The sequence below is a fragment of the Hydra vulgaris genome, chromosome 11 (assembly GCF_038396675.1).
Source record: "Hydra vulgaris chromosome 11, alternate assembly HydraT2T_AEP".
Lineage (NCBI taxonomy): Eukaryota > Metazoa > Cnidaria > Hydrozoa > Anthoathecata > Hydridae > Hydra > Hydra vulgaris.
The window spans coordinates 13,733,221-13,756,126 of NC_088930.1; the positions used below are offsets into that span (position 1 = coordinate 13,733,221).

Below are 22,906 nucleotides of genomic sequence, written 5' to 3' on the forward strand. Positions count from 1 at the left end.
AATTTTTTTATAAACGAAATTTAATGCAAACATCACTTTAATTGCTTATGACTTATTACTCTGGAATATTTATTACTACTGATTGCTCTGGAATAATTAACACCACAAGTTGTTACCAGGACTTGTTGAATTGAAAATGTCATCATTTAGTCGATTTCTTATAATGACTTTGGTCCATCTAGCATGTATAAAGCGGTTCAGTGTGAAACGAGGAGATTTTCTATGAAGCAGTAAATGTATGCAGATATATGCCTAATTTACAAAAATAATTATTAATCAAATACCTATAACTATAGATCTCTGTAGCAGCACTTTCTTTTTTCTCAAAAATTTATAACGCGTAATTTATTATAGTAGGGTAGACTATAATTAGGTGCAGATTATATATTAGCTAATTTTTTTATTATCAAATAGTTTGTTAAATTTTCTGATAATAATTTATTAAGTTGATAATATGTTTTGAAAGTAAAAATCAAACTTCAGGAAATTTTGTTTTTTTTTATGGATTTTAAATAGTGTTGTGACCAAAACTAAAAATTGTAACTAACTTAACTAAAAAAACCGTAACTAAAATTACCCAACTAACTTTTTAGTCTAACTAAAATTAGTCGACTAACTTTTTAGTCTTACTGAATTTAGTCGACTAACTTTTTAGTCTAACTGAATTTAGTCGACTAACTTTTTAGCGTAACTAAAATTAGTCGACTAACTTTTTAGGGTAAATAAATTAGGGTCATTTCGGATAAACCGAGCCATCGGATAAAGCGAGCCGGTCGCCTAAATATTGCAATTTTACGAAATCAAGTTATGCTTTCGATTTGTAACAATTTATTTAATATTAGTTATTCATTTTAAAGTCTAATGAATATTTTAAAAACAGTTGCTAAGCAATTATTTTCGCGGTGGTATAATTATAATCATTCGAGTAGTAACAAAACGTTTTTTCGCTTTAAGACCTTATATTTTGTTTAGCTTCAATTAAGAAAAGTGAGTATTTCATATTTGACACTATTTATAGTACATATGATTGTAATATTAGTAATATGAGAAACTATTTCAAAAAATACAGTGTTGATATGTATTTGAGCGATGATAAAGTTTTTTAATCGAATTTTCAACCTGGCTCGGTTTTGCATAACTGTTAGATAAACCGAGCAAAGGGCATTCAGGTAAACCGAGCCATTGGCTCACTTTTCCAAAAATTGCAATAATAAATAAATGTAAAAAATATTATAAATTTTTTTGTTTTTTGACCCACATGAATTGTTAATTTATTGGAATTTTTTATGATATTTTTACAGAATGGTACGTTATCAACCGATCACGGCCCGAAGAAGTCAAAAATCTCAAGGAAAACAAAAATTGTCCGAGCAGGTACCGGCAATTCGAGGACAACATCGAAGTCCAAAAAAACTGCCGAGGCCTCAAAGTCATGCAGGCACAAAACTAAATTTATGGCAAAAAGGAAATATGGCTGGTGCTATGGAAGAATACAGAAAACAAGAAGAAAACCCTTCAACTGAACGGTTGTCAATACGGCTGATAGCGAGAGCGTGGAATGTGCCATATGAAACTTTGAGGAGGAGATTGTCAGGAAAAGTGAGCAAAGTGGAAAGTGCTTCTTATGAATTGACATCAGAAGAAAATGTAGCATTTATTCAAGAAAGAACCAAACCAATAACAAAAAAAGCAGCTAAAGAAAAAGAGACCAGCAAAGAAAAGAAACAGAAGAAAACTGTTAAACAGAAGGTTATAAAGAAAAAGAAAGAATCCAAAAAAGAAAAGAAACAAAAAGAAGAGGACATTTGCAAATATTGTGGGTTCGCATATGGTGAAGCAACTGATCCTCTCATTGATGATGAATGGATTGAGTGTGACGCGTGCCGTGATTGGTTACATGAGAGCTGTATCGAAATAACCGTGCGTGGACAACTATGTGCTGATTGTGTTCAAACAACAATTAAGTAAATTAACTCTAGTTAAGACTTGATATTTTCCATTTTGTACTGCATCATTTATCTGCAGCTTTAGCAGTATTATTTTATTAGACTAGTCGCTGACATTTTTATATTGCTTTTGTTCTTTAAATATTTTGCATTGTATGCATTTGAGGTTAATGTTTGCAAACTTTTAATACCAGTTTACTATATCGTAGGTAATAAAGTTAATATTAATATAGTAAATATTATTTGTAATAATACTTCCAATTTTGTAAATTTTTGTCTGAAATAAAAGCTAAATGGCTCACTTTAGAATAATCATATAAGCTATTGGCTCGCTTTACCAATAATGGTAGCTCACTTTATAAATTTGTTAATATAAAGCGAGCCTTTCCTATGTATCATATATAGTTTACTTGGCTCACTTTATATTAGTGTGGCTCACTTTACATTATATCATAGTTTAGGTATCTGTTATAGAGTTTTCTAGTACAAGAAGTATTAAGATATCTCACATAGTTATTAATACACACTGATTTTAGTTTTATTGGCTCGCTTTATCCGAAATGACCCTAGCCGACTAACTTTTTAGCGTAACTAAATTTAGTCGACTAACTTTTTAGTCTAACTAAATTTAGTCGACTAACTTTTTAGCGTAACTAAAATTAGTCGAATAAAACAATCTTCAGTACTAAAAACTGAATAACCTATGAAGCTATGAAATTTTCACACACGATGGCACATTATTGTGGCGGTTGAATGTCCCAAATATGGTTCATAGGGGCACGTCAAATCAAATTCGTAACGTATTAAATCAACTTTGATTATTAGAATTTTGTCCCAGCTTTGAGACTACTACCAATGCGGTTGTTGCAACTGTTTATAAACACCCAATGGGCACGGAATCTAAAAAAGGCACCCTTTGAACGTTTAATTAACATTCTGCAGTTTAATTTAACGTCTAATTCGGGGTTGGGAAAGCCAACTTGTTGGGGGTATTTTTGTTCTCACGCTCCAATAACCGCAATTTTTTTGAGAAACATTTTCATTTGACTTAACAACATTCTTGAGTTATGAGTTCGCACGATGCTTAAAAGTGTCATATCTGAAACATCAAAAAAATCCTGCCCACGCCGCTGGTAAAGCAATATACGATTAATAAAATTTTCGCAAGAATCACAAGCGAAAAGAAACTTGCTAATCGATTCATTTCAAAAGAAGATTTTTGAAACCTACCGAAAGGACTCAGTTAAAAAATAATATCAGTTTTTTACTTCATAAAAATTTGCATGCGCGATAATTGACACTTATGAGTAATGAGCATTTAATTACTTAGTTCACTGAACGGATTTTTTTAAATGGAACATTTCAATCTTGTTTTTATGACGAATTTCAAGTTTTCTTCCGTAAGTGACCGTTCTTCAAGTGGATTTATCGAAAATTTTTCTTTCGAAATAAATTTTTTGATCATTATTTGAAAAAACAAACTAGTAAAAATTTAATATGTTGCTATACTGAAGATAAAGTTTCATTACAAACAGTTTGATATATACAGATATTTTATTTTCACATTTCTTGCAGTTAGGCGAATAAACTTCCTTTATAGATTTCGAAACGTAGTTATTAAAAGCGCTCATTTCTCAAGTGCTACTTCCGAAAGTGAAACTTTTGGAAGTTTTGGAAGAGCATTATTTGAAATAGCAACTTGCGAAAGTCTGATTTTCAGAAGTATTATTTGCGAAAGTTACTTTGACAAATTTTAATGCTTCTATATATTCGTTACGAATAAAAATAAATACTAATTGTATATACCCTTTTGAAAGATTTTTTTACAGAAATCTTTGAAACCTTTCGGTTAACAACCCTATTTCAAAGGCTTAAAATAGCAACATAGGAAAAATTATCCCAGATAAGTAACATTCCTAAAATTGGATTTTATTATACATTGCCTATAAATTTTCATTTTCATATTAGTGATATATAGTATTGGAGCCAGCGAGAAGGGAAGGTGGTGTTGGGGGTATGACACTCACTATCTGTTACCATGGAACTATAAGAGATGGACGTGCAACCTATTGTTTTACATCAAAGAGGCCGCAGAAATCAGCGAGCCATGCGAGTTTCCGACAAACTCTAAATTTTCACCCGTCAACAAAAAAATCTATTAAAATGGCTGCCCTTAGTTTTTAAACAGAAACTCTGATCACGTGGTATTAGTTTAAATTTTATAGCATTTGTTTAATAAGACTGTTCAGGATAAGTAACTACTTCACGTGTTGACAAATTACTTAACAAATTGCACTAAGGAAAAGGAAATCAGTTGTCGGCACGAACAGATTTTCATCATTTTTCCAAGATAAACATTTGTAAATTTGGGAACTTTTTTCGTGTAAACAAAGTTCCATCAATAATAAAATAGATCTGTAAAAATAATTTTAAAATGACTAAAAAAAGTAAAGCTAAAAGTAAAAATGCTTAAATAAAATTTTGAGTCAAGGTCTGGTTACATGCAACTCCTTGGTCCTTCATTCACCAGCCTTAGTTTTGTGTATTTTTTGAGTTTTATTTCCGATATGTCGCCATTTTTTGCCTTGACTACTCTATAAGCTCCATAATATATATTCCACTGAGCATTGTTTTTTAGTAGGTGTATTTTCTAATGGGCTTTTTTATAACTCGTTTGATAATGCAAAACCTTTTATAAAGTTATTCAAGTTTATAATCATCTTGCAAAATGTAGTCAGATATTTCATGTTTTCGTATTTCATATTTCATATACTATTTCATTTGTCATAAAAGGCACATAATAACCCATTTGTTTTTGTCAAAAAGAATTAGTTTATATATAGCTGGTAAATCATGCTATGTTAATATTAAATACTTAGTTATTCTTGCGGTTTGCCATAAATTGGCTTTGCTAAATTCTTTAAAACTGTGACAAATTATTTTTTTCTTTATTGTATTTATATTCATTTTATGTATGAGTTATTTATCCTTAACTGTATATATTTCTGTTGTTAAACATAAAAATAAAAAATTCTATAATATTCATAAACAATAAGTCTACAGCAATATAGTAGATGGTGTAGTTCCCTGGACATGAAACCAATATTCTCTAAGTAGCTACAAAACTAGTTGATATTTTGTATTATTTGTTATATCTCTAGTTATACATGTACTAAAGTAGTTAAGTAAATGATCTCAATTTCTATATTATTATCAGTGTTATTTCTTAAAATATAAGGAATATCTAGCTATATAAAATTAAACTTAAAATCTGATTCTTTTGTAGCCATTCTTGACGATTTTTTTATTATTCAAATAAACATATGTAACTTATATCATTGTATAGAGCTTGACTTGACTTAAAAAATGAGGGGTCATTCGGCCTTTGAAGTTAAGCGGATCTAAAGTTATTGAATTTTCTGTAGTGCAATAATTGATGATTTTTTGACGAAGGTATAGGGCTTGAGTATGGAAAATTTGCATTGTTATGGCACCGAAAATTTGCATTATGTCACGCAAAATCAAAACAAAAAACGTCATAAAATATGCGAAGGAAGATAGTTATATATATATACATAATTTCAATATACAAATCCTTAGAACCTATTTTTCAAGAAAACATAAATAAATACTTGTTATAAAAAGAGGAAAGAGTAAACTTGCAATTTCCACCTGGACACTTTTAAAAAACAATTTTTTTTTCTATAAAAATAAACCTTGAAGTTTTGAAACGCTAAGAACTAAAAATTAATGTATAAAAAGTGTGCACATTCCTTTTGATTCGTCATCCCTTTTTTAATGTATACGGAAAGTTTTATAAAAATTGGATGTGTTTTGGTACTAAGGAATCCTAACCTCTAAAAGCTTTGTTTTAAAAAAATGTTCCCGCTTCGAGCTTTTTTCTTAAAAGTGGTCTTAAGATATGGATAAAATTTAAATGAAGCCATATAAACCATAGTACTTTCTATATATGACTGAAAAGAGGTTGAGTAACACTAATTGATGCTAAAAACCTTAAGGTGTTTGCTTAAGCATACAAAAAGATATAAGAGAGTAAAGTTCATAAAAGTTACGTGTTTTTTTTCAAACGTCAAATGTTTTTCGTTGAGCCGTAGAATCGCTATCTATTGCTGTTATCTTGAATAACTAAAAGGAAGTTGATGTAACTGGTTAGACGAGACCAAAAGTTTTCGAAGAATCCGACAGACTTTATAATTTAATTTCTATTGTTTAAAACAAAAGATTTTTAACAATGCGCAATGAGCATGGTTTGCATGTCTTAGTCTCTAAATATTTAATTTCATATAAGCGATAAGAAGTACCAATTTATTAACGCTAACTTCCATTTTTCTCAACAAGCTTGACATTTAATGCGAAAGCTTATATATGCAACGTTATCATTACATTCATAATTAAAACTTTATTATTTTCTCATTTTTTCAACTTACGGACAAATAAGCACGGAATTGCGCTTAAATTGGTTGGCGTATTTAGGTTATGTTTGTTACAATTTAAGTACATTTAAGCTTCGGCAATTTATTTATTCTAAAATGCATACCAAATGTTAAACGTATTAATAGAGTTTTTAAAATGCAAAACATTTAATAGCATTTACCGAGAGGCTCATCGTCCGCATTTAAAAATGCAACCTCCGCAATTAAATTGTGTAAAACTGTAAAATAAGATAAACATTCTGTTAAATGGCAGCGGTCGCTTTATCAAACCAGAAAATTTCTTATCACTTTTTAATTACTTAAAAAATGCAGAATATCTATCATTTTAAAGTACATTTTCACTTTTTGTTAAAAAAAAGTTAAGTTACGATATATTTTTCCCAAAATAATGTTTTTTTTTTGGTATCAAAAATTTTAATTTTTAGTCGTATATAAACTCATTTAATTATATTAAATATGGCTGTATACTAGGCAGCAGCAATTTTTGGCTTTAAATTGCTTCAAGCTGGAGCAGATAGTTTGTTAGAAAATAAGAGTTTTAGCGTGAAAAGTAAGATCTAAAGTTAACTAGAAGCAATCTTATTTAAAAAGTAAGTTTAAAATATCAACTTAAATGAACCGCATTTAAGACGCCATTTTTTGTAGAATTATAAAGAAAAGGTAAGGTTAATGAAATCATTCATTATGAAATATAAACTTGGGTGGGTCATAAGTAATACATGAAAATGTAAAATACATTTACAAATGTAAAAAAACTTAAATTTAAATAATATAGAATCGGGAAGACTTGCTACGTTCATATTTTGCACTTAGTTTTATAGTCTAATTAAGCAATTGGTTTTTCTTAAAAAAAAATTGAAAATCGGATAATGATACTTTGCAAAAAATTGCGATAATTGTAGCCTGGAAACATAAAAGCCCTCAAGTTTCTGGGGTCCCCCCCTGTCCCAAACATGAGAGCAACAACTTTATAAAATCATTTTTTAAACATGTTGCAACCTTGTTTGATTGTTTTTAAAACAAAACAGTTCAAGTTCTAAATTTAAGAGTTTTTATTTAAGAACAATAAAATAAATTCAAAAATAATTATTACAACAAGATTTTTCCGTATTACATTGATTAAATTGCACCAATTTTAAGCCAAATTAAAAAATTCCAAATTTTCTTACAAAAACATCAACATTTGAAAACATTCAGCCGTCATCCTGTTTCGCTTAGCATACAAATTGTTTAATGCATCAAAAAAGGCGCTCACTTGGTGCACTGGTAGCAGGTGCACATAAAATCATCGTTGAAATGCAATACAATATTGGAAAAACATATTGATTTTGATGCCAAAACTCTAAAACATTTTGTTCGTGCACTGACAATCTTATATATTCACTGATTTCTTTTTTTAAATCTAAGGTTACATTTTTGTCACTACCACTTCCGGAATCATCTTCTTCATCCTCAAATGACAACTTAAATTTTTTTGATTCCTTTGTCACCTTTTTAATTGGAATTATTTCACCAACTCTTTTTGAGAGATAAAAATCTGACAAAAATTCTTTCACAATTTTTAAATATTTCTTTTTTTCGTACTTTTCAAAGAATTGAAAACTTTTATAATTTGGATCCAAAAAAGTGGCACACAATAAAAAGGAATTATTCTCTAATTCATATGAATCTTTGTAAGTTTGTGAAGATTCTAACAAATGTGATTTCAATATTACAATTAAAGGAGGAGTTTCACTTTTATTCTTACTCAGCTGCTTCTCAAGGTACTTTATACTTGGAATAATTAAAGAACACGTTGCATACCTATCGCCAGATAGTAAAACACTTACTTGATTAAAGCTTAATAAAGCATTTACCGTTTCTTCTAAGTTAACCATTTCATCTTCATCGAGTAAATATTTTCTCATATCTTTGTATTGTTGTTTCGAATTAAAGATATCTTTTACGTAGGAGTGAAGCTTCGAGTTTTCACATCTTGAATCAAATGAAGTATGTGATTTTTCTCGACACCTTGTCGTGTTTGACTTTCCTCTAATAAATCATAAAGTTGAGAAGAACGATTGAAAGATGTAACAATTTTCCTGCACTTAGTTAATGTTCCTGCAATGAAAAAGAATTTAGACGAACTATCTTTTTCACCTTCTTCAACTAAATCTATGACATTTTTAACAATTAATTGCAAAACATGTCCCATGCATCTTATTGGTTGAATGTTTAAACAAACTTTTAAAGAATTTTGTTTAAACATTCTTTAAAAGTTTGTTTAAACATTCGCCAGTAACGTATGCAACTGTCAAACTTTTTGACAGTTGCTTACGCCAGTAACGTATGCAACTGTCAAAAAGTTTGACAGTTCCATACGTTACTGGCGTTGTCTGATACTATACTCATTATTTTATCATCTACTTTAAACTTTTTTGCGATTTTTAGCAAAGCCTCTTTTAAATTATCTGCATCATGGCGGCGATTAAGGTATGCAAAGCCCAAACAAAAACTGATGGAATTTGTTTTGTCAGAAATGAAATGTGCAGTTGCAGATATATAACTATAGTTTTTACAGGACGTCCATCCGTCAGTAATAATAGATAAAACTTTAATTGATAATAATTTTGGTTTCAAAAGTTCAACTTTTTCTCGATATAAATCAGTTAAAAGAGATCTTAACTTTTTTCGGCAAGGCACTTTATACTTTGGATTTAAACACAAAACAAATTCTTTAAATGCACTACTTTCTACCAACATAAATGGTAGACAACAGGCAATAATGAAAATTAAAAGAGCTCTATCAATCTTATCGCTAACTTCTTTTGACAAGCCACTCATAGTTCGTTTTTTTTTCGGCGTTATTATTTTGTGATCATGTTCAAGATGGTAATCTAATATACTCTTTGATGTTTCACAAGAGTACTTTTTAGGTCTGTTACTATTACATTGATTGCATATCCATTTTGATGTTTCCTCCTCGATTGAGTAATATTCGTATGTAGTTTTAGCTGCTTCTTCAATGGACTGAGCATCAACTTCAATTTCTGTTTGACCGGATGAAAAACTTGAACTTGTTTCGCTATTGTTATGATCTGCAGGGTTTTGTTCATCTATAGTCTTTCTTTTATCCAATCTTTTCTTCGTCAGATTCATCAAATCAGATATTGGAGCAGCATATTTAATTGGAGAAAACGTATTATTTTTCGATATAGTTTAAAAATGGAATTTCTTAAAGTAAATTTAAATATATATTTGAGAATAACGGTTTATCTAATATATAGCGGGAAACCATTTTATTGAGGTGTCAGTTAAGACATTCCTTAAATTAAGTTGTGTTGAGAAATTATATGAACATAATATGAATTAAGAGAAATAAATCAACTTAAAGACATTCATTAAAATTTATTGTTTTTTAGAAATTTAAAATACGTAATATAATTTGAGACAATTAGGTAATAAAAATGTTTTGTTTGTACCTAGTATTGCCCCACATTTTCTTTCATTGAATTAAATAAAAATTGGTTAGTGAGTAGAACAAATCCGCCAAAAACAGCTGATATTTTATACCAAATACATAATTAGTTATTAGCATTTTAATAATAATTAAAAAAAAAATAAAAATTGAGAGTTGAACAAGATATATATTCAATTACACAATATAGAAATAATAAAAAACATTAATTGCGTAACAAATTGTTACGCAATTAATGTTTTTTATTATTTCTATATTGTGTAATTGATACTAACAACTACAATCATATTGTCGTCACTGTAAAAACTGCGTTTTATGAGTGTAGAACAAAATAAATTAGGCATTATTACCTCAAAAAATGATTGCTGGTATTATATAAAAGAAATCCGAAAAAGCTTCTGCATACAACAAATTTCAAAAATATGGCACCATTTTTTTTTCTAATAGTTTATGGTTCATTTTAATTAGAAATTGAAAAAATCCAGATTTAAACCGCTTTTCATTGAAAGTTAAAACAAGTACTTAGTAATAAGGGGGGGGGGGGGGAGTAATTGGATACAGTTTTTTTACTATTACAAAACTCCAAGTGTATATCTCGCAAACTTAAGAAAAAAAAATTTTCTCCAAAAACTTGAAAAACTCTGAAAATCAACTTTGAAAAAGATGCCATGGAGATCTAAATTGTAACTTACAGCAATTTGTTATTAAAAAAATGGCGCTCAAACCACTTCACAACTAACTCATAACAAGATTTAAAAAAAGTATTTTTTGGGTAAAAGTAGCAATATATTTTTCGCAAATTAAAAACTTAGTCGACTAAATTTAGTTAGACTAAAAAGTTAGTCGACTAATTTTAGTTATGCTAAAAAGTTAGTCACTAAATTTAGTTAGATTAAAAAGTAGTCGACTAAATTTAGTTCGACTAAAAAGTTAGTCGACTAAATTTAGTTAGACTAAAAAGTTAGTCGACTAAATTTTGTTAGACTAAAAAGTTAGTCGACTAAATTTAGTTACGCTAAAAAGTTAGTCGACTAAATTTAGTTAGACTAAAAAGTTAGTCGACTAAATTTAGTTAGACGAAAAAGTTAGTCGACTAAACTTAGTTAGACTAAAAAGTTAGTCGACTAAATTTAGTTAGACTAAAAAGTTAGTCGACTAAATTTAGTTAGACTAAAAAGTTAGTCGACTAAATTTTGTTAGACTAAAAAGTTAGTCGACTATATTTAGTTACGCTAAAAAGTTAGTCGACTAAATTTAGTTAGACTAAAAAGTTAGTCGACTAAATTTAGTTAGACTAAAAAATTAGTCGACTAAACTTAGTTAGACTAAAAAGTTAGTCAACTAATTTATTTACGCTAAAATGTTCGTCGACTAATATTAGTTACGCTAAAAAGTTAGTCGACTGAATTTAGTTAGACTAAAAAGTTAGTCGACTAATTTATTGACGCTAAAAAGTTAGTCGACTAAATTTAGTTACGCTAAAAAGTTAGTCGACTAAATTTAGTTAGACGAAAAAGTTAGTCGACTAAACTTAGTTAGACTAAAAAGTTAGTCGACTAAATTTAGTTAGACTAAAAAGTTAGTCGACTAAATTTAGTTAGACTAAAAAGTTAGTCGACTAAATTTTGTTAGACTAAAAAGTTAGTCGACTATATTTAGTTACGCTAAAAAGTTAGTCGACTAAATTTAGTTAGACTAAAAAGTTAGTCGACTAATTTATTGACGCTAAAAAGTTAGTCGACTAAATTTAGTTACGCTAAAAAGTTAGTCGACTAAATTTAGTTAGACGAAAAAGTTAGTCGACTAAACTTAGTTAGACTAAAAAGTTAGTCGACTAAATTTAGTTAGACTAAAAAGTTAGTCGACTAAATTTAGTTAGACTAAAAAGTTAGTCGACTAAATTTTGTTAGACTAAAAAGTTAGTCGACTATATTTAGTTACGCTAAAAAGTTAGTCGACTAAATTTAGTTAGACTAAAAAGTTAGTCGACTAAATTTAGTTAGACTAAAAAATTAGTCGACTAAACTTAGTTAGACTAAAAAGTTAGTCAACTAATTTATTTACGCTAAAATGTTCGTCGACTAATATTAGTTACGCTAAAAAGTTAGTCGACTGAATTTAGTTAGACTAAAAAGTTAGTCGACTAATTTATTGACGCTAAAAAGTTAGTCGACTAAATTTAGTTAGACTAAAAAGTTAGTCAACTAAATTTAGTTACGCTAAAAAGTTAGTCGACTAAGTTTAGTTAGACTAAAAAGTTAGTCAACTAAATTTAGTTACGCTAAAAAGTTAGTCGACTAAATTTAGTTAGACTAAAAAGTTAGTCGACTAAATTTTGTTAGACTAAAAAGTTAGTCGACTAAATTTAGTTACGCTAAAAAGTTAGTCGACTAAATTTAGTTAGACTAAAAAGTTAATCGACTAAATTTTGTTAGACTACAAAGTTAGTCGATTAAATTTAGTTAGACGAAAAAGTTAGTCGACTAAATTTAGTTAGACTAAAAAGTTAGTCGACTAAATTTAGTTAGACTAAAACTAACCTTAACTCCCACCCCTAATTTTAAAGGATTTCATTTTAATAAATATCTGAAGTTCAAACATTTGAAAAAACTTCAAACATCAATTTCAAAAAATTCATTTTGATTTTACTGGTAACTTACACGAAAAATAATAACAAAATAAATTTTGAGATAATACATTGCAATGAAATGTTAAATTTAAATACATAATAAAAAGGATCGCGCAAAATCTTATAAATGAAGCTGAAATATTCAATTAGAATAGACAAAAAAATAAAAATAATTTATCATGTATTCATTGCTTAGCACAAGTTACTACGTTATTAAAAATTGAACTTTACCAAACCTTTTATAATTAAAATGTTTTGTGTACAATATATCAACTATAAATTTTAAATATGAAAACATTTGACTACTTTGTGTGGATTATGTTGAAAATTTAGTTGAATTGAAGAATTATTTGATTTAGACTTTAAAATGAAGATTTTAATGGCATTTATTTCATTGGTAAATATTAATATATATATTTTTTATATATGTAAATTTTTTTTCCCATTAATTTAAGACAAATTTTTTTACTTTTTGATTACATTTGTTCGGTGTTTGATAAGTAAAAAATAAGATATATATAAAATAAAGAAGAATATATATATGTATATATATATATATATATATATATATATATATATATATATATATATAACGTAAACATAAATATTTATATATATATATACATATATATATATATTCTTCTTTATTCTCTCTCTCTCTCTCTCTCTCTCTCTCTCTCTCTCTCTCTCTATATATATATATATATATATATATATATATATATATATATATATATATATATATATATATATATATATATATATATATATATATATATTAGTAGTAGAAAATCACTTAACAAAAATTTTTTCCATTTAACACTGTGTTTCATCAACAAAGATTCATCAGAAATGGATGATCAAATTAATAAAACTTCAATTTATACCAAAAATTAAATTACAGGGAGCTGCAAATGTCTTAACTACTGTAAATTTTCACACATTTGTGGAATTTGCTGACACTATTATAAAAAGAATTCTTTAGAAATGATTACTTATGCTTTTTTTTTTAAATGTTTTTTTTAAAAAGGGTAGTTAATGTAAATATTATTTGAACTCATTTATTTTTATAGTCATTTGGAAATTAATTCCGATCTTTTGTTTAATAAGCATTCTTGATTTGCATGTGTAATTATTTCAAAATTTTCTTGTAGGCATAGTATGCATTTTTTGGAAATATTGTTATATGCAGGCGCTGTTTTAAGGATAGACCAATTCAGTATAAAATCATCAATATTTTTTTCTTTTAATTCCCATATATATTTTGACAGCATGGTGTCTTTTGAATACTTTTTATTCTTGAAAGATTGCTTATGATTGGCAAAACGTTTTTTCCATTCACCCTCTGTTATGCCAATATATTGTTTATCAGGTACATTCTTAGAGGAAACAACACATTTATAAACCACATTTTTTGATAAACAACTTCCACTCATTGGACGATTGATTTTTTGTTTACAATTACAATTTTCTGTAGTTTTTTCATTTAGGATTTCTTTTTTGTTTAACAAAGCCTTATTGTGACCTTTTATAATTCTTTCCATATTTTTTGTGCATTTGTAGCTAACTTTAATTGTATTTCGATTAAAAATTTTATGTAATTTATTAGGTCGCGGGAAATGCTTATCGACCAATTTTAAAAACACTTTTCCTATGTTAGTAGAAACATTTTTGCTATATGGGGGGTTGAACCAAATTACATTTCTAGTTCTATTTCGTTTTTTTGTATTCTTTTTTTCAGGGTCAAATTTTAGTTCAAAATTTTCGAAACCACTTTTTTTAAGGGCATCTTCAAATATTGTGTCATCAGGAATAGCTGTGTGGCTTTTTGCAAATTTAATAGTCTTATCTAAAATATCTGCGGTTATTGAGGGGTAAAAATCATTAATGTCAAATTGAATAAATGTGCAGTCATTTTTATTTTCGATTATGGAGAATTATATGTCCAATCTCATTTTTTGATGAAACCAATAACCTACAAGGAAGTTTGTTTTGAAAATTTGGTTTATGGTCTTTTAGTGTTACGAAGGCTTGGGCAGGGGCAGTTGATTCGATTCTATTATCAAGGTTTATTTTTTTAGCAATACTTTGCGCTTCTAAATTATTTGCCTTTTCCAAATTTTTAGAGGCGTTTTCATAAGAACTAGTAATATTGTCGCGTAAAATTTTTTCATAGTTTTCTGTTGTGAGTTGGTAAATATTATTTGTTTTATCAGCAAAAACCAAAAGATTAGGGTTTGATTTAATTTTTTTAACATCTAACTTTAATTCTGTTTGAAATTCGCTGTTTATAGGGCGAAACTTGATTGTTTTAATTAAATGTAATAGGTCATTTTCAAAATTTTGCAAATCAGGTATAAAAGGTGGGGTATTTTTTGTTTTAAATCCATAAATATCATTATTATTAAATGTATCATCTGTTTTTGTATTTGGATTTAAGAAAAAATGGGCTTTCCAACGAATTCTTTTAATAAAATGCTCAACTTTTTCAATCAAAGAAATACTCTTCTTTATTCTCTCTCTCTCTCTCTCTCTCTCTCTCTCTCTCTCTCTCTCTCTCTCTCTCTCTCTCTCTCTCTCTCTATATATATATATATATATATATATATATATATATATATATATATATATATATATATATATACACACGTATACATAAGTATTTATATATATATATATATGTATATATATTTATATATATAAATATATATACATGGATATATATGGAATGTATATATATGGATATATATATAAATATATATATATATATATATATATATATATCCATATATATACATTCTTTTTTATTCTATATATATATATATATATATATATATATATATATATATATATATATATATATATATATATATATATATATATATATATTAATATTAGTATTAGTAACTTAAGTTACACACAAAAACGTTTCATTATCATTTTTTTTGTAAAGCATCTCATCTGTTGCAGGCAACAACGTTAAACGCCAAAGAATGAGAAAGCTTTAGTAACTTCGGGACTGCATTTTCATTTTGCAGTTTTGTTAGATTATTAAGTTTAATTTTTGTTCAATGTATTTTTCCAAGCTATTTTTAAAAGAGTTTGTGCTTTGCTGCATGACAACATCATCTGGTAGTGTATTCCAAATCGAAGCAACTCTATTGTTAAAGAAATGATACCGTTGAACACAATTGTTTATGATTTCTCTGCGGTATTGTAAACGTTGGTCAGCTCGTGGAGACACCTTCATAGGTTCTTTGTGCCAGACTACTTTTTTTTTAAAATTTTTTAGTTTGTATTTTTAAATAAGTTCTCCTAGTTGACGTCTCTTTTCAAGTGATAATCATTTAATTGCTGAGCAGCGAATAGAGTAATTAAGGTTATGAAGATTGTGTGGTATCTTTGAAGCACGTTTTTGAATTTTCTCTAAAATTTTAATATCTTTTTTTGAATAAGGCGACATAAATGTGGTTGCACAAAATCTTTATAAAGTTTACTCCATATAGTAACATTTCTAAATATAAATGTATTTTTTAGAATTTTAAGCATTCGATTAGCTTTATATGATGCTTTTGTGACTTGATCATGAAATTTAAGATCAGATGACAAAACTATACCTAAATCCTGTTCAGTTGTTGTTACTTCAAGCTTAATTCTCTGGTGTGTGCTAAGGTCATTTATACAATAATCAAATTTTAGTAAATTAGAACTCCCTAAAATATGCATTACTTTACAATTACTTTCGTTGAGTTGCATTTGCCATATTCTTGTCCATTCTGTAATCCAATTAATATCACTCTGCAGTCGTCCACAGTCTTTTTTGCTTTCAATTGTGGCAAGTATCTTTGTGTCATCAGCGTACATTTAACAAACATTGTTTATCTTATCAGGCAGATCATTAACGTATATAATAAACAAAGTAGGTCCTAACACAGAACCCTAAGGAACACCGCTAGTGACAGGAACCCAATAAGATATTGTTTCTCCTAAAACAACACGTTATCGACGATTTGAAAGGAAAGAGTTTATCCCAGAAGAAAGTTTACCCACAATTCCGTATTTTTCCAGTTTAAATAATAAAGGTTTATGTGATACTTTATCGAAAGCTTTAGCATAATCAAGGAATACAACTTATGTCGATTTTTTACTTGATTTTGGAAAGGTTATAAAATCCATAGTTTCCAAAAGATTTGTGACACTTGATTTGTTTGTGACAAATCCGTGTTGACAGGTAGGTATAAGACTATTATGAGATAAATGTTCTGTGATTTTATCTCTAATTATTTTCTCAAGAATTTTACAAGTAACAGAAGTGAGGGAAACTGGTCGATAATTTGCTGGATCTGTTTTGCAGCCTTTCTTATATAATGGAGTAACATTGGCTTCTAACCAGGACTCGGATAATTCAGAATGATCAATTGAATGTTGAAATATAAGCGATAATGGTTTGACTAATGATTTTGCACACTTTTGTAGAACTGATATGGAACTTTCCACTTTGTATTTCTATTTTTGTACCATAGTTGTTTTTTTGTTTTACTCAACTTAATAATGTCAATTGTGATCCAAGGTTGATGCTTTTTTTGTGTGTGTTTTGATATAGGAGATATGAATTTAGCACATAGTTTATGATATATATCTGTCCATTTTTTGTAGGAATCATTGATACTTAAATTTTTAAACATAGCAATCCAATCATAACTATTAAAAGCTTCATTTAGTTTTGCATAGTTACCTTTTTTATAACATAATTTTGAGAAAATAAATGGGGTTGAGTAATTTGATTTTTCAATGATGAGATTCCATTTGAGCAGTAAGTGACCTTGTGTTCCACATCCAAGAGGCGGATCAAAGGCTATTTTATTTATTTTATCTAGAGAGTCCGTTATAACAAGATCCAATGTGTTAATGCATTTATCTTTCTTAAGTACAAATGTTGATGAGTGTTTGCATTGATACAAAAATGAGCTATTGGATGTGTTGATAAAACTTGCTTCAATTGGTTTGCATGGTCCTTTGAAGTTTGTTGAATAGTCATCATTCCAAACAATGATAGGATAATTAAAATTGCCTGTGAGTAATAGTCCCGAAAAACGATTACCATCAATAGATTTTTTAGCTAAAGTTATACAATTGTTAATTTCTTTAGCAGTTTTCTCCATCATTTTTGGTGGGCGGTATATACAACCAATCAGCAACTTGTTACTTTTACTGATTCGGAGTGAGAGCCATAGTTATTCAGAACGTTTAAAAGTAAAACAAGAATGAATTTGAGAAAAGCTTAATTCAATTACGTTTAGGCAAGTTCTTGAATAAATAGCAACTCCTCCTTCATGACCATTTCTGTCATGTCTGAAAAGATCATAATTTTTTATACTCGGAGATGATATTTCATTAAACCATTTTTCGATAATAAATATAATGTCTATAGATATTGAGAGAGTAATATCAAATAGTTCAAGTAATTTTCTTTGTTTAAAGATGTAGAATTGGTATAAAGATATTTAAGCTTGAGCGAGTGATTATCATTTAGGAAGTTATTATTATTATTGATAGAATTTATAAAAGGTTGCTTTTTATTGTTTACTGAAGAATTTTTGGTAAAAGTTTTGTAGTTGTTGAGATTTTCGAGCATTAGCTGCTGTTTTGGTATCAATGAATGGATGTTTTTTTTTTCCGTTAAATAAACGGGTCTGTGAGTCATCAACGCAGCGGACCTGGTCACCGCGGATGGCAAATCTAAAGGGCTGATCAAGAATATCATTTTTGCGTAGATCTTCATTAGCCTCCTGTCTTTCTTTGAATAACTTAACAAACTCAGCTTGTTCAGCTATAGTTCTTTCAGGTCGAATGTGGATGTTTTTATATATACCTTTACAAAGGTATTTAGCAGCTGCAATTACATGGTTGCGTGCATCGTTATTTTCAAATTCATCTATAACTGTTGGTTGCGGCTGTGTTTTTACGTTTATTTTTCGGTTTGAACTAAATACTTTGACATTGGCATTGAGACTTAGTGAATGCAAAATATCTTAAACTGTCTTAGTTTCTTTTTCTTTTTTTTTCAATTAGATTAATTTTGTTTGATGAGATGCCAATAAATATAGCTTTTTTGGACTTATTTTCGCCAAGTTTAGAGTTTTCTGATACTGCTTTTATAATTGCAAGATTTTGGGGGAATCAGGTTTAGTAAATGATGAGGCAACATCCAGATATGAAGGTTGTGTAGATTGAGTGGTACATTTTGCTGTTAAACCTTTTAGTTTATCATTTAGTTTGCTTATAACATTATCCTTCTTTGCATTTTCATTACGAAGACATTCAACTTCAGATTTAAGTTCAACCACACATTGTTTTAATTCGAACAACCATTTATACAAAAGTTTGATGGAAACATTTTCCATGTTCCTAGCTGGATCAACTGATGGACCATTAACCATTTTTAGATCCACCAGGATGCTTTATTTATATAATTTATATATCTTATTACTTATTATATCTTGATTTTTACTTATTAGATCGTTATCAGATGTAAAGTAATGTTATCATAAAACTGTTAAAGGATAAATTGTGATAAAACCGTTAAAAAAATTATTTAATGAATTTCTTAATAAAAGACCTTTCAGACGCAATTTTATTACCAAAAAATAAGTCATTGTGTAGCAAAACTTTTTCAAATCTTTTGACTGTACTTTCAAATCTTTTGACTGTAAATAAGGTTAGGTGTCACTCATATAGTTAAAAACTAGTCAATGGAGTGCCACCTAAAAAACAAACAAAAAAAAACAAATAAAGCACAGAAAGAATTATAAATAAAAAAAAAAATTTAGAAGAAAAAAAACAAAAAAAAAAAAAGAGAAAGAAAGGAAAATAAAGCACTAATAAATAAAGATGATATTAATAATTGCAATAATGACATAATAAAAATAATAATATTAATATTATTGTGAATAATTAAAACAAATAGTAACTATATAACTTTACTAAAAAATGTAACTAATGATAAAAACAATGGTAAAAATAATTTTAGTAAAGTTTATAACTACGTCAGAAATTAATAAAATAAACATAACAATTGCAAAAATTAGGACAATAACCATAAAAACTATTACTAAAATTGAATCACTATCACTATCATTATAAATAATATTAATAAGATTTAAAAAACAAAGATAAATTAATGAAAATAGTAATATTAGTAGAGTTAAAAAAGGCAGTATAAAATAAAAGTAATAATAGTTTTGAAAATACAGTAATATAAAAAAAGCAATAATAATAAAAGATAAAACTAATACTCATTAAATATATTCTCAAATATAAAAAGATTTCAAAATTTTTGTTAAACTTAGAAATAATAAAAAAATTAAGTCACAAATGCGTATCACCAGATCAAAAAATACAAGTAAATTGAAAATAATTATTGATGAGGCTAATTCTATTTGTTACCGCAAGTATCAAGTATTATACATTTAATGATTCTATCAAATGTACCACAATTTAATTATGCCATATTATAATCCAGGCCCGCAGGAACAAAAATTATATTGGGGGAAGGGAGACAGTACTTCCCCAAAATAGTTTTAAGGACCTTTTTTATTTTTAGTCATTTTTTTAGTCACTTTTTTCAAAACTATTTTTTTTGAAAAATTATTGGGAGGGAGGGGGACAAATGCCCCTGCTGCCCCCCCCCCCCGGTTGCTACGGGCCTCTAATCTAAAAAGTTGTTGTTTGTAACAATAATTATATATGTGTGGATACCAAATATACACCGCCCAAAATTGCTAAAAGCTTTACAAAGTATTGGATTAGAACATAGTGAGTCTAATTCTATTTTCTCCACTGTATACCTAAGCATTGATTAAAGAAAAATTGCCTTAACTCGAATTAACATCTTCTGTTTTTTCAAACGTTCGTTAAGTCGAACCATTTTCCTTGGTCCCTTGGAGGTTATACATGTATGTATATAAATATATATATATATATATATATATATATATTACCATTTTTAACATTTTTTTGTTACAAGAATATTTTCAACTAGTATTGGTCCACCTCTGAGCTCTTCTAATCTTAACCATATTCACTCAACTCTGACTTGGAACAATAATATCAGCACATATACTCATAAAACTAAAACGCTAACCAAAAGATCGAATTATAGAGGAGATAATTACATAAAAATCACTCAATCTTGATTTAATCAACTGGTCAAATTTTTACAAAGATCTTAAAATTGAGCAAATGGACTTAAGTTTTGCCATACTTACTTAAATCTGATTAAATTATGCATTCCTATGTTCAAAAAACAAACAAAGATCGAACGTAAATGGTTTACCAACGAGTTGAGAAATTTAACTAAACTTAAAAACAAGCTCTGGTTTGAAACGTTCAGCTCTGATAAATCCAATGCTATTATCAAATTTAAACGAATCTCGAACTAAGTTAAAAAGATAATCTAATTATCAGTAAGAAACTGCGAAAAAGATCTCCTATCCAAATGCAAGTCTAATCTTAAACTTTTGTACTCATACTTAAATTCTCAAAATAAAACAAAATCTAAAATCGAATCAATAAAACTCAAACCTAGCGAAGTTACTTTCAACAGAAAACTACAAAACAGCTAAACAAACACTTTTATTCAGTTTTCGATGAAAGTTGTTCAATATCATTCATCCACTCCCAATTTTTAAATCAAAAACATATAACATCAGCTTATTCAAGCAATCTTCTCTCTTGATTTCAATAATTGATGCGCAGCTACAAAATCTCGACTCACACAGGACTCCTGGTGGCAACAACATCCACCCTCAACCACTACACGAGTATCATTCCAGTTTCTCTGAAGCTCTTCTTCCGATCTTTATTTATACCATTCAAAATGTTACTTTTCACATCTCTTGAAAATCAGCCAACGTCACTCCGATTATCAAAAAAAAGAGATAAGCAAATAGCATCAAATTATCAACCAATCTCCCTCACATCTATACCTTGCAAGGTTATGGAGCACATAATTAAAGCAGTAATGATGAAACACCTTATCGATAACAATTTTCTCAATTTTGCACAGCACGACTTTGTTCCCAAAATCATGCTTAACGAATGTAATAGAATAAATAGACATTATCTATCGAGCGCTAAATGAAGTTAATTTAGCAGATGTTATATTCTTAGATTTTGACAAAGCCTTTGATCTTGTCCATAACGAGTCTCTTCTACTTAAACTCAGTGTGTATCGTTTTAAAGATCACTCGCTTGCTTGGCTAAAATCTTTCTTGACAGGTCGAAGACAGAGAGTAGTCATTGGTTCAAACTTCTCAGAATGGAAAGAGGTAAAAAGTAGTATCCCTCTGTTTTGGGTCCGATGCTTTTTATTATATTTATCAATGATCTTCTCGATTCATTGACACTTTATGTCACAACTCTTTGCAGACAATCGTAAACTAATAGGAATTATCAAAAGTTTGAACGATCGAATGACGCTACAAAAAGATTTGAGTAAAACTGTTGATTGGTAGAAAAAATGGAAAATAAAGATGAATTATGCGAAAAGCAAATCGATGGTAATCAGGAAATCATCAGCGATACCGATACAGCGATAAAAGTTCTTATATATGATTATACAATACTTAACGACAATGGCTCTCTTTATTTGCTTGAAAAAACTGTTTCTGAACGAGATCTTGGTGTGCAAATTACAAATACCCTGAATAGGAAATATCACTCAAAACTTGTTTCAACCAGAGCAAATTTTGTGCTTGGGTCTCTAAGACGGTCATTTAAAACATGGAATATAGAAACAATTTTAATACTTTAATGTTCCTTTGTCCGTCTAAATCTAGAGTGTGCATCCTCATTTTTGGAATCCTTACCACCAATTAAAAATCAAACCAATTAAAAAGGTCTAAAGACGAGCTACGAAGCTTGTTCCTAAACTAAAGGACTTTCTTCTAATGTTGGCTAAACAACATTAGAAGAAAGGCGTAAAAGAGGTGATGCAATTCAATATTTTAAAATGATAAATAGTTTCAACATTATCTCAAAATATTACCCAAACACAATAACAAGCTCAATCGGTATAGAAGTACTAGATGGTGGAGTAAGGAGTTACCCTCATCAAATTTATTTTCAAATAGAATTGTGCCTATCTGGAATCAATTACCGATAAAAGTCGGCAACGCCTTGTCAGTTAACTGCTTCAAGAACCTTTACGACAAGCACTAAAAAGTGCAACGGCTACTGTTACCATGCGAACTGGTTTACTAGGACCTACTTCTAGTACATTCTAAACTTTATTATTATTATGTATAATATATATATATATATATATATATATATATATATATATATATATATATATATATATATATATATATATATGTATATATATAAATATATGTATATATATATATAAATATAATAT

At 28.3% G+C, this 22,906-nt stretch overlaps 1 long non-coding RNA gene across 1 annotated transcript in view; it reads left to right on the forward strand.

Annotated features, from left to right (window-relative positions):
* Positions 1-12,752: 12,752 nt before the first annotated feature.
* The window catches only part of LOC105849414 (uncharacterized), a 47,372-nt gene continuing 37,218 nt past the window's right edge, over positions 12,753-22,906 (forward strand). Inside the window, exon 1 of the long non-coding RNA XR_010641786.1 lies at positions 12,753-12,883. This is a non-coding gene — a long non-coding RNA (uncharacterized LOC105849414). The remainder of the gene's footprint in view (positions 12,884-22,906) is intronic.